The following is a 14571-nucleotide window of genomic DNA, read 5'->3' on the forward strand; positions in this document are numbered from 1 at the left end:
TGTTGCGTGTTTTTACAGGCTACAGACGGCTCCCCATGACAAGTAAAGTGATCCTCGTGTAAATTTGGTCTCCCTTTCATCTCGTTTATATAATTTTTCTGCACAGAAAGCCTGAAAAATGTCTTCACAATATAGCAGAAAAGTAAAATAATAATAATAAAAAATAACCTTAACTACAGTATTGCTCTGTTGTTTTGTGGCTGTTGACTCATGGCTATTTTACAAGTTGTGATATTTGTGTTGTGACTAACCTACTTAAAAAACTGTATAATGAAATTAACCTTCAGTTGCACTGCCCAGCTTTTATTTGCATACATCAAGCTAAGCACTGACCAGAATATTTTGATCCAGGCACAGGGAATGGAGTTATGTAATGGAAAATTTGTTCATCCTCGTTAATTCAAGCAAGTTCTTAAAAGCCTGATATCCACTGGAATGTACTTATTTTAATAAAAATAAAATATTATGACCTACAGACTTACAGATCTTTATATGTCAGCCTCTCCAAAGCACACTAACTCCATCAGTTTGACAACAGTAAACACCATGCCTTTCTCTGGGCAGATTCAGTATCACAGCTGTGTGCTCCAAGCTCACAGAAGCCCTGTAGTCACCAAAACACCGTAAACACACACTTTTACAAGGTGATGTGTGTATGTCTGCGGCTCTGCAGTCAGTAAAGCTTCCAACTCCTTATGGGTAAATAATGAAGGTGGGCCCAGGCACAGTGCCCCTCGCCCCCCATCCAGTCACACACACAGCCGCATACCCACACTCCCCACCTGCTTGCAGTTGGCATTCCTCTACACTCCAGCTGAGGTTGAACAAATATATTAAAGCGTTCCGCGGCTTTGACACTGTTATCAAAAATGAGCTGGGTGGGGCCGCTTTCGGTAGCTGCAGGGAGTCATGAAAGTAAAATGCCTCCCATGGAGGCCAAGTTAACGTCTTGGGAGATTAAAGTCAAAGTGTGTGCGAGTACACAGGCTGTATGTGTTTGTGCGGTTTAGGGGGAGTAAGTCAGACAGCAGGGCTTGGTTTGTCTCGATCCCACTCGGTGGTTGCTGTTGTTTAGTCTCGGAGGAAGGGGGCGGGGGCTTTTTAAATAACTTGAGGCATGTCAAAACCTTCAGGGGTGTGAAGACACTTGTTCTTTGTGTAATGAAAAAGGAATACCACTTTATTAAATAGATAGTAAAAATGGACACTGGTAAAATCTAAATGTTAAAAAAATGACCACAATGTACATCTTTTATCCTCCTTTTTATCTTGTAGAAAAAGAATCAACCTTTGCAACAGAACGGCAAAGTTGGCATTTTTTTCCCAATAATGTCAGTCAAGAAAATTACACCTTTAAAAGGTTTTACAGGCTCTTCTGATTTCTCACTCACTCCACTCACTCCAAGTGTACTGTAGTATTCTTGTTTTTTTTCCTCACTGTTGGCAGCATTCACCCCTCTTCCTCCATATTTTAACAGGTCACTCCACAGTCCTCCGCTCTCTCTCAACTCTCATTTTCTCTGCTGCAGCTCCTCTCCTATCCACCACCCTTCCACCTCCGAAGTGTTTTAATGGACCTGTCTATCAGAAGACATACAACAGGTAACAGCTCTCAAATCACACTGGCTGATTATGATTTGACGAGCTACTGGGTTAGTCTTCATTGACCTCAATTGAAGCCAATGATCATCCATCCCCTACCCCACTATGTGCATTTGGATAATTAATTAGTCCTGCTGCAGCATGATGTGTATACATGTGGGGGGCCTATTCATAGAAAATACATCTCCATAGATTTGGAACATATTAACTCACCTAATCTCCACAGGTATCAAAGCTATTTCCGGTGTCTTCCTGGTTAAGTGTTCTTGTATAAAACTACATGTCGTCCTCCTTATTACCCATCGCAGTCAGCCGTGACCTAGTAAACCATTTCAAAGTAAAATATACACAGGTCTTGTGTATCACTGTTTGACTGATTTTGGGATTTCCAATAGTGATATTTTTGTATAGCCTAAAAGGTATTGCTATGATGCCGATATTCAGCAGTATTAAATTTGACCATTTTTATACTTGCAAAAATCATGCATAGTAATAGTAATACACTTTATTTATAGAACTCTTATTTAAACACAAGTTACATCGTCATTTGCAACATAAAAGCAGAAAAAGAAACAAGTATTCAGAAATACAGAATAACAAGACAGAGTCTACAGCCATGCTGCATGCATAAATGCTAATGGAAGTATGCTAACAAGCTTACAGTGACAATGCTAATATGCTGATGTTTAGAAGATAATGTTTAACATGTTCACCATCTTAGTTTAGCCTGTTAGCATGCAAAATTGAGCTAATTAGCAATAAATACACAGCTCAGGCTGATGAGAATGCCATTAGTCTGGCAGGTATCTGATCATAAATCAATTACTAGACAAACTGAAATTCTGACCTCAGTCACCCCTGGTCTTTAGACTAATTTTGGCTGCACATGACACTCTTTGATATTTAAAGGTCCAGTGTGGAGGATTTAGTGGCATCTAGCGGTGAAGTTGCAGTTCGCAACCATTCAAATACCGCTCACCTCACCCTCCCCTTCCAAGAGTGTAGGAGAAACTACGGTGGCCGCGAAACTCGCAAAAAAACATGAACGGCCCTATCTAGAGCCAGTGTTTGGTTTGTCCATTCTGGGCTACTGTAGAAACATGGCGGTGCAAAATGGCAACCTCCATGGAAGGGGACCCGCTCCAACTGTAGATATAAAGGGCTTATTTGAAAGTAATGAAAACTCAACAATTCTTATTTTCAGGTGATTATATGCTAATGAAAACATACTTATGCATTTTATATTCCATTTCTACCAATAGCTCCTCCCAAATGTTTCATTCTGGACCTTTAATAAAAGCTTTCACCAAACTGACATTCTCATTCAAACTGTAGAATATGTAGCTGTCTGCTGAGGCAGAAGTGACAGCATGAATGCAAACTGGCAAACAGGAAGTGTGTCCAGACAGTGATGAAGCCTGTTGTTTTGACTGGAACCATCTTGTCTTTTGTCTACAGTTTGATCTCTTTAGGGCAGATAAGGAGTAAACACAGGTTGACAAACTGTCTCATGTGTCTTTGTCTCTCTGTGTCTCTCTCCTTCAGATCCAAGGGACAGGAGCTGATGTGTGAGGGAGCCGCTGACTGATAGCTCACATGTGTTTTAGGTGTTGGCCCATGTGCCTTCCAAACAAACAAGTCAGGTCAACAACAAGTGTTGAAACCACATACACTAAATTTACCCCTGTTGCTTTTTCTTTGACTGGAATAAAGTAAAATTGAAATGATCAGACTTTACAGGCACAAGCTATGTAATTTCATAGTGACGGAGCACAAATCTATATTTAATTATCTTGTTAAATGTACAAATAAATGCACAGATGGGAGGCCTCTCTCCAGCATCTAACCACACACAGTAATGGGTCTGCACTGTGTTTCATTTCATTGTTGTTTTAATATTCCTGAGTTGTAAATAACTGAGTGCTGGCCCAAGGCCCAGAGATCAAACTGTCTTTGATAGTTAATATATCTGTATATTTTTCAAATGACTAAAACATGACATAACATAAACCAATATGTGGTTAACCAGAGGTAGACACAAAAGAACAACCACACAATAAGTACACAGAAAGACAGACAGACAGAGCTAAGGGGTCAGTTAGCCCCGTTTGGGACTGTCTCTCCCAGACAAAGATTTCAAAGCAGACTGCGGTGTCAAGATGTGCTGTTCAGGTCTTATAAAGAGGCACAAAGAAACGGGCGACGTTGAGGATTGTAGACGCAGCGGTCGGCCGAGGAAACTTAGTGCAGCAGATGAAAAACACATCGAGCTTGTTTCCCTTCGAAACCGGAAGATGTCCAGCAGAGCCATCAGCTCAAAGCACGGTGGAGGTTCCTTGCAAGTTTGGAGTTGCATTTCTGCAAATGGAGTTGGAGATCTGGTCAGGATTAACGGGGTCCTCGATGCTGAGAAAAACCGGCAGATACTTATCCATCATGCAATACCATCAGGGAGGCGTACGATTGGCCCCAAATGTATTCTGCAGCAGGACAACGACCCCAAACATACAGCCGGTGTAATTAAGAACTAGCTTCAGCGTAAAGAAGAACAAGGAGGCCTGGAAGTGACGTATGGCCCCCACAGAGTCCTGATCTCAACATCCTCGAGTCTGTCTGGGATTACAGGAAGAGACAGACGGATCTGAGGAAGCCTACATCCACAGAACATCTGTGGTTAGTTCTCCAAGTGTGCACACGATGTAGATGTTTCAGTCTTATTATTATTATTAAGAATGAAGTAGAAAATGATGATAATTTAAAATTGAAAAATAAAATAATGTTTCAAAATGTCTAATTAGTAAACTGATAAATTAAATAAACCAGCTGTGGGATTGTGGGGGACACTAGGGAGACAGATTGTTTCTGGGCCTTTTTTTCCTTTTTTCTTTCTCCCTTACTTTCCTTCTTCTATTTTCCTCATTTTCCCCCCTGTTGTTTTTTTCATCTTTATTCTCTTTCATAAAAATATTCCTTGTTGCGTGAGGCAGGTTCCTATAGTTGCTCGGAGCTGGAGGGTGATACAGCAGGCCAGGATATCAAGCGACTTCTTACATTTCTGAAAATACAGTAACAGAAAAAGGATAGGTGGCAGGGGAGAGACAGAAACAAGACAGAGACAAACTAAATGGAAGGGTGGGGTTGCTTCCGTCTATAATGTATTTGACACTTGTGCATGTGTCAGCAGATGAACAAATAGGCTAAGGGAGGGTAAGTAATTCGAACAGAACACAATGACTAATTTCGCTGACTTTCCGAAGATAATCAAACCATATGTGTGTTTGCTTCACCTTGCCTTTGTGTGCTCTCCTAAGAGCTGATAACAAAAAACTTGCAGCACAGCTACATCACTGCAGCTACATGAGTGATTTCTGTTTTTTCAATGTACACACTTAAGTCAAACAGCAGTGTAACAAGTGATTAAGATATTTATGATTAGAGGGCTGCTTCCTTTTGTAATCAAGCAACAGTCAAACTACAGCAATATAACAAGTGTGCCACTTAAGGAATGACTTAATGAAGTCATAAAATCTAAGGATTAACACAGGCTTTATGAATGCTCTTTAACTCTATGTGTTCATGCTTGTGTTTATGTGTGTGTGTGTGTGTGTGTGTGTGTGTGAGGAGCTGTGTCTGTGTGTCAAGAGGTACATGCCGGGGCTTGCAGAAGAATGAATGATTAATCTGCACTGCTTTGTGGGTAATTTAGATGTCAAGCTCTCTTCTTCTGCTCTTTGCTAACTGAGTTGTGTGTGAAAAGACCTCCCTCCTCCCCTTTAATCTGGGCCGGTCAGGCGAGCAGCGTCGCCCTGCTATATTTCAAAGTGTCTGCTTAGTGATTTATTGAGACTGATCAGGGAGTAACAAGAAGCAGAGCGACCTACAAAGGCCTTGTCGTCCCTACACAGTGCTGGAATAATATGGCAAAAACATTAGCTAATAAGAAAAAAATAATACTTATTAGAGGTTATTTTTACATAGATTTTCCAGCTTTGATTAAGTAGACAAAGGAAAAAAATGCAAAAAGGAAATGAATGTAAATATTTCATTTATCATAACAAACAACACAATGCAGGATAAGCATCTGGGTTTGAGCCACAGTATGATTTGAAAGAGTGCTCAAAAATTAGTTCAATGATTACTTCCCTTAATATCGGCAGTGTAATTAATTAATCTCAGTAATTACTCAGTTTTGTTTGACTTTTTTCTCTTTACACAGAGACATCCTCTATTTTCAACCAAGGCACAAAAATGTAACTAAAATCAAGATCAGTGCTCAAACTTGTGATAGCCATACTAACTGAAAGGGGAACTTCCCATCTGCCTGTCTAGGCTTTGTTGTTGGATGAATACTGTTTTCAGTATCACTGGCTGCCATCGGCGGTTAGCATTCATAGTTAAGAGATTGTTGTTCAAAGATAAACAGGCAGTGAGTAAGACAGACAGTCAACACTGCCCTCCAGATGCAGACATAACCATTATGCACCTGCAGGAGTGCGCCGTCAAAATGATGTGGCAGGTAGACAATACACCTGTGTGATGAATTGTCTGTCTTCACCTGAACATGTTGTCTCTATCATAGGTGTGATAAGAAGTGTGTAATTGTGATGGTATTCTAGATAGATATACAAAGATGTAGCCATAATAGAAAGCCAACTATATGCACGATGGAAGGACTCCTATAATAATATACATATACAATTATCAAAATCAGTGGGTTAGCCTGGCTGACTTTTTCACACTAGCTTATATTAGCCTAAATGTATCTAAGCTAGCAGCCTGTTGACCTTGCAGAATCATGTCAGAGTTATGAATCCTTAAGAATTCCCCCTTTCAGCAAATTTCAACGTTCCCAGTTAAAGCTGCACCAACTCATTATTTGGAGACCTGGGGAAAAGTGAACCAGGCTGTAAACGCAACACTGACATATTATCAACTTGTAAAGTTGTTAAGGTGAATGTGTTAGAAAACAGTTGCCTATTTAAACATCCAACAGACATGGACCGACATTAGCTTTCATTTGGAGTTGTGTTTGTGTCCACTTGACAAAGTTAAGACTCACTCGCCTTTTAGCTCTGGTTTGGCCTCCACCAAGTCCTGTGGGACATATTTGGCTCTTTTTTATATCAGGCTCAGCTATTTACTCCTCCTTTAGCAAACAGGGGGTTTATCAGAGATTTGCATTGAAAACGAGGTTGACAAGAGCTGAGCTTGCAGGTCAGACAAAAAGAGCTAAACGGGGCTAAAAGGCTCTCTAGAGCTGAGGGAAACTACTGTCACTATGAGTCACACCTTTCACATTACACACAATCATTTCATCCAGTGCAGAAAAATATTGATTTAAACATTTAAAAGGTTTTTTTTTCAGCAGGGGAGGTTCAGTCCCAGTTTTACTGATAGATCAATCAGATTTGATAAAACTGAAGCAAAAATATTCTGGGTAAACTGTCTGTCGTAGTGATGGCACCATGTCCCTAGCTCAGCAATTAACACTAAATCATTTTTCAGTAAATCCTTTTTTAGTTAATTACATGTGCAGTCACACTATCTATTGATCCTGGTCCCATTTTATAGTGTTTATAGTGACAAGGTATACTGGGGGTCAGGGTTCAAATGAGATCTTGAATTTGTGAAGGTGGTGTGTTCAAGCTAAAATGGGTTGTTAAATTGCTCTTTAACTTTGTTAGTAAAATGTTATTCTAACATACCGGTTCCCAAACCTTTTTGTCTCATGACGCTTTAAAGCCAAGAAATGTCTACTCGCCACCCCTCCTCACATGGCTGCATATGTCTAAGATGTGTGTGCAGTTCAACCTGCTAAGGCCAAGAGAGATTCATTCCTCCAACTGATTCATTTGAGTAGTTTTTAGATGCCTGAATAGGAAGCAGTATTTTACAATAAATATCAAAATCTAGACAAAAGTCTGATTTGTGCAGCAGAAAGAAATGATCATGTCGTGCCCCCTCATATTGGTCCGGTGACCCCTTGGGAGGTTCTGCCCCACTGATTGGGAGCCTTCATAACATATATTATGCTACCATTGGACAGGAATACTTGCTAAAGCTGCAAAATTAAGACCCATGTTGAAAAAAAAAGAAGAAATAAATAGGTTGAAGAGTTTCTTTCAACCAATGAGTGTGGGTCTTCAGCTGCACACATTTGGATGTTTTTATGTGTGGCACGTGCACACACACACATTTGTAGCTGAAACACTTTGCAAACTGCAACTCACAGCCAACTGCAAACTCATGCAAGACAAATTGTTGCTATAACCCTGTTTGTGTCAGACACTGTGTAAGCCTGTACACATGCACAGCATAGGTCTTTGATGTTTTGATTTGCACACACAGACACACACACACACACACACATTCCATCGAATATCTACTTAAATAATTACCTGTTTTCCTCGGGGCAGCCTGTTATCTGCAGTGCTGGGGCGCAGCTCTGGCCTGAGCTGCGTGAGAGCCGGAAACGCTCATCACCCCTTGCCCCGAGTCTCAATCTATCCCGGCTCAGAGCTGGTGTGAAAATATTTCACCTGAGAGAGAAAACAAGGTTTTAAAGAGCAGGCTGCAGGGCCACAGGATGGGCTAAGTTATTCTTCTGGCCTACAAGAACAATACTGTCGTGGCCTCGCATGAAGAGGCTCTGCTGCCAGGAAAAAGTTGTGAACGTGCCAGTGTGTGTGTTTGTGTGCATGTAGTGTGTTATTAGCTGAAATTGGGGGAGAGAGGAAGAAGAGACGGGATAAGGGACAGTCACAAAACATCAAGGAGCGATGACACAGACTGCCCCTGACAGCGCAGAGAGAACAGAATAATATCAGTTCTGCTGGGAAGGGAGGGAGAGAACGGAAGGAGAGATGTTATTTTATCTGTCAGACAGACAGAAATGTCAAGCCATTGGGGAGAGGAGAAGAAAAAAGATGTAGAGACAGGTTGAAGTTTGAGATAAGTGCCATGTTGGACTGATGTGTGAAGAGGAAAAGGGCAAAAAAGAAAATGAAGAGATTTGAGAAACAGACAGACAGACGGTCAGACAGCAGCGAAGTGGAATTTATTGCAATGACGGTCTAGACATCTGGATTCAAACATCTGGAATTAAATTATCTGGCATATGATTATAAAAAAAATTCATAGATCCACCTAGCACTTTACTCTGCGTTGGTGTGAAAATTCCCAGCAATTTAGGGTGGAAAGGCTGCGCCTGTGGTATGAGGAGCTCTGTACTGCTCGTTTGTCATAGTCACAGAATGACTGACATTGTTTCCATGAGGATAAACAAACGGATTCCTCTTCTCGATCATTATAAAGCCATTGATGGAGACCTGGTGACGCTGTGTTATGACATGTGCAGCTCTCTTCCTGCCTCCTAGACAGCAGGAGTGGTGGGAACCTGGAAATTATGGCCAGTCAGTGCTTCTGCCAGTGGAAAAAGAGACCATTGTTATGTCAATCACTTTGGCATGAAGAACACACAGTGTTTGACGTTTGGCAAGCTGATACATGGTTCAGGTTATGTTCAGCAGGGGACTTATTTTACGGTCTTACTCATTAGTAGTGTTTCCCAATATAGCAGGTGGGTGTTAGCCATTTATTAAAATTCAGTCATCATCTAGTTGTGACTGTGTGTAAAAGAAGTTCCTCCTTGATATTAAAACAGTCCACAAAATCTGTAATGGCATTATAGGTTTCTGCACATTGCATTTAATAATCTTTTCATGGTAACACTTTACTTTAAGTCCCCCTATTTAGCATTTATTAGCAGCATATAAACATTTAATAAACGCCTTTATTGCTGAGTGCTGCGGACCCTGGGGCGATCACCGCCCACCCAGCCAGTCCAGCCGGACCAAGCGCCGCGACAGGCCAGAGAGGGAGGAGAGGGAAGACAGCCAGGATACGAGCTAAGCTAACCCAGCGTGGACCTAAGGCTGCTCCACTACCCAGCCTACTCCTGGCTGATGTCCAGTCGCAGGAAAACGGAATGGACGAAATGGGACTCAGGCTAACCCAGCAACGGGAAAGCAGAGACTGTTGTGCCCACATCTTACAGAGACCTGGCTGTGTTGTAACATGACAAATAAATGATCTCGATTCCTTGATTGATATTTGTTTATTAATGTATTTGTCAATAAATATAACTCGTCCTGTGGGCACCCATAAGGGGAGGCTTGTGTATAAACAGATAATGAATAATAATGATGTCAACACAGTGTTTCAGTTATTTGATTTTAATATGTAATGTCTTGTCCATAATGAATGCAAAAGGGTAAAAAAGGGACACCAATCAAAATTTGCTAAAAAAAAGATTATGAATAAAATATAGGAAAACAGTTAATAATGTCAAATATGTCTTCATATGAGAAGTTATAATTGCTGACAAATACTGTAGATTAATAAACACTTAAAAATGTTAAAAAGTGTACAGTTCCTCAACATGTCAGCCACTCAATTCTCTACCTATTCTCTCTACCTGAATATGGTGTTTACATGCCGCATATCCAGGCTTCTCTAAACTGAAGTAAAGGCTTATCCTGATTTCTGAAGCGGAGTGCTAACTGAGTTGTATGGATGTTTGCTGCACATTTAATAAGGTGCTAAAGCGCTCTGTTGTCCGTAGGGATCTTTGCCCTGATCCGAGTGCTTTAATAGTGTGTTTCTGCCAATACCAAGGCAGATCCGATCCTTATATTTACCTAAATGAAACAGCTGCCAGTGCACACTTAATATAGTGTAACCAGTCCAATGGTAGCTAGTAAGGTGTTATATATTCTGTTGGGTGTATATGAAGATTAACTGGGAGAATGTGAACTCTAAAATTGACGTGATCGGCTGATCATTTTACTAGAGACGACTCATCACTCTGTTGATGTGTTGGAACTACAAAAACACTCCACTGTGCCATGGTGTTACAGAGAGAAGCTTCTGCCCTTACGAACTGTTCAAGTACAGTACAGACAGCGGCTGCAGAGAGCACACGTCCATAATAACACCACAATACACAATACGCCTCTTCATGGTCCTGTTTCGACCTGTCCATCACCATTAATGGCATACAAGGTCCAGTTGCAGTCTCATACTGCTCACAATCAGTTATATCTTCATGAGCTCCAAAGACAAATATACACATCAGGTTCAGTAAAGTGTCGCATGACCTGCTGTCACTGGGCAGAATTTGATTTGCCCATGTGGGGTCATGTAGCTCTGATGATGCAGCATGACCAAAACTGTCCAATGAATGAGTTACCTGTCAGTCAGGATCTTTTTGTTCTCTTTTGTCTCAACCAACTGACCCAAACTACAGGTATAGAGGCGACCTTTGATGGTTCAATTGCTGCTCAACACTTGTCATGCCTTTCTGCTCTGACATGAGGAAAATGTCTGCAGACAGGCACGATATCAACATTTTATCAGCCTTTACAAACAAATATCAGTCCTACCTTAGTGCCTTACATATAACCTGAGGCCCTGTTCACCTTGGATGCACAGCAGAATAAACTACATAGTACTTACATGGCTCTCAATAGCTTGTGATTAACTATATAGCTTCCTTGTGTACTTTCTCGAAGGCACCCTCTGGCTGCTTCTTCCTTTTAAAGAAGCTAAATAAAAGGTAAGTTAAATACCGGGTGTCTGACTTGTAAATGCACTTCATTCTTCCCAGTCTCTCTGTCCAGCTCTCACTCTTTCTCACCGTCACTGTTTATCTCTTTCTATCTCTCCACTCTCGCAGCGTTTGGACCTTTGAAGACATTATGGAGAGCTCACAGAGGATCCAGAGCGCCATCGATTTCCACCTGAAGTACAGATGGCTTGTCTGCAGGGTGTCTGCCCATAATCACGACAGGGTTTTGATAACGATAATAATGATTGCTGCGGTGAATAACAGCCTGCGTCTGGTGGAGGCTGTCTCTGCCGGCGAGCCTAACGCGCAAACAGCTCGGTTGGCCTGAGTAATCACAGATGCTGGACAGATTTCTGCTCTTTCTCTCTGCTCGTTAAGGACAGGTCCTGTGGTGGGACGTCCACAATGTATGCAGCATGTTTCACTGAAATGCATGTGTGTGGTTTGCACTGCATGACTGCTTCCAACAAGTTCACACCAAATGTTACTGCCTTTATTTTATGGACACTATGGACAGATATAGGAAGACTGAGGCAGAGTGAAGAGAAAGGAGACAAATCACTGCCCACCCCTAAATATAGAAAGTTGAATAGATGTTAATATAAGCACCTGCAACAATGTTGGAAACTAGTTTTGTAAACAAATATGAATACATTATCCGAACAGATACCAAAAACATCCAAATTCTTGCAGTAGTATCCTTCTTTTGAAGGCGGGGTTCAAAAACATAATAAGTTTTGTTATTTGATCAATTCAGGTACATGTTCAAAATATTATATTATTTTGTTGGCAGCTAATTTTATAGATACGTGTATGAGGAGTACAAATGACAGTATAAAACACACCCACTTCCGGTATAAATGTGAATACAGATATTTTTATGATTTTTTTTAATACAGTAAGCAAACCTGTGCCATAAACATATCTATCATTTTCTATATAAACTATGGCCCTGTGTCTATGGAAAGCCATGAAGTGAAACCAGAAGTTCGAGGTTCTGTTACAGAAGTAATAATATTAGTTTAGTGGTCAAACTTAGTGGGACCTGTAGTTTCTGTAAGCCAATAAATGAACTCTTTAAGTCTTTAACACATTTATCTTGGACTGTGGATAGTAAACCCCAGGAACGTTTCATTTTTTCAAAAAGAATGATGAAAGAAACCCTCACTGAGAGAGTGTACTGAGTTAAAGAAGCTAGTTGAACAGCTGCTTGCCCAGAAGTGACTTCAGGACTTTGGCTCTCAACATTGATCTGTAGCTGCTACATATAATATTTTGTAATATATTATGAACCCGGACGTGAACATGTTCCAAATCAGATTAAATCACATTACATGTGAAGTTTTAATCTAGATTGGTCTGAGGATGAACCTGCACCCTGTTCTCACCCACCTCCTCTTTCCTTTTACCATCTAAACCAGCTTTGTAAATGGGTGCTTCCTGTGAACAGCATGTTCAGATCAGATCTTGAGTGTGCTTAAATGTTAAGCAGTTATTGACACTCTTCCCTCCATACAATGCTTAGTAGTCCAATGTTCTCTTTTGTGTTTGAGTCACACTTTGGCAGTGACTTCAACAATACCAAGTGACAAAGCTGCCCATATTTCCCTGCTCCCAGCTGCACCTGAGCAGCGCCACAGTAGGCCCAAATCGAAAGCCAACCTTAGTGTTTACAGCCCCCGTGCGACAGAGCTGAAAAGAGAACAATGGTGTCTATTGTGGCGCAGTACAATGCTCCTTTAATATGCTTTGACAAGGCGCGAGCAGTACAAGCGATGGCAAAGCATCTGGGTTGTCACTGAGATTATTAATGACAGTTCTGTGTAATTGTATTATTCCCACGCTTTGTTTGTCTTCCATGATGACATGTTGCTCATAACAGAGTTAATGGAAGTGAATGTGTGCATACCTGGATTCTGCAAGGTTTACAAAACATCCTGAGCAGATCAGAGGTCAGAGATGTCTGAGAGTCATCTTAGAGCAAATGAGACAGGAGCTTAGAGCTAATATCAGCCTGCATTAACAGATATTAGTCTGACACAACCTCACATTTCAAAGCAGTGTGTCATACTGTCGTCATAGTTTGTAGTCGTAGAGGTGCACATTTCAAGAATATGTGATGTGTACACACAAACAGACCACCCACAACACAGATAACTTATCTCCAGATCACATGCACTAGCAAGTAGGATAACATTAGCAAAACATAGCATATAGCGACTCGCCGGTGTTGCATGCTGTTCTGTGATCATTAATGTGTGACTGCAGACAGAACCTGACTCAACAGACCATAACCAAAAAGCATTTGTCAGTGTTTCAGCCACTGTGTCTGCAGCGCATATTTCAACAGGCACAAAATGCGGTGTAACACCAGCATTATCTTCCTGTCACTACCACCATGTGCATTTCAGGACAAGCATAGTTCTTGTTGACAGTGTGAGATTATACAGAGAATCAACAGGCTGGTCATCACACACGTTTTGACTAAAGACTTAAAGGATACATTGACATTTTTTCAAGTCTGTTTTATCCTCCCATGCCATATGCAGTACCATAACACAACCCGACAGCCAATCTCAGGTGAACCCGGAGTAAACAATAGCATCTTCCACTGTTCGACAGCCTACTTATCATCTTAAAGAGAAGCCCTCAGGTATAGTAAGGGTCTGACATCAGACTCTGCCCCATCTGATCCCGCCCCATTCTGCTTTCTGCAGCTAGTTAGTATGGACAACAAAATAAAGTTTATTATGCTATTAGGCAGCTACCTGATGGAATAATTTAATATAATTTATACAGGGTTATGTGTATTATTATTCATTGTTCAAAAGCAGCGCCCGACTGCGGGGTCCACCCTCCTCACTGCAGGGACATACTTTGCAGCCCAGGCCATATGTACGATGAAAAAGGTTTGGCTGTATTTAGCCTGACTTTAGCACTGCTTGAAGAATGCAGGCCCCTGGATCGTACAGATAATAAATTAAACCTGGCTTAACTTTTGCTGGACTGCAATGCAGTGTCATCGAGCAATGTCGGCCAGTCAAGTATGTGCAAGTGTAGATTCCTGGTAGGTTACTTTGTAACGCTGTATGTTTACTGTTTACCTCGTAACTGTCGGAACGAAAGATAAAAAAAATTGCTGCCATGGTAACTTTCCTCATTATATTATGAACTGCTGTGGAGTGTTTTGGCGTCTGATAAGCCCTCATACTTGCATCCCATGCATAAGCAAGCGGGAGCCCTGTAGGACTTCAAGCAACGATCTTTTGTGAAATGTGACACTGCCACCATTTGCGTGTTCCGCATGTGAGTAGTGCTTGCAAATCGCTGTTGTGAAATGG

Source organism: Siniperca chuatsi, linkage group LG12 (assembly GCF_020085105.1).
Source record: "Siniperca chuatsi isolate FFG_IHB_CAS linkage group LG12, ASM2008510v1, whole genome shotgun sequence".
NCBI classification, from domain to species: domain Eukaryota; kingdom Metazoa; phylum Chordata; class Actinopteri; order Centrarchiformes; family Sinipercidae; genus Siniperca; species Siniperca chuatsi.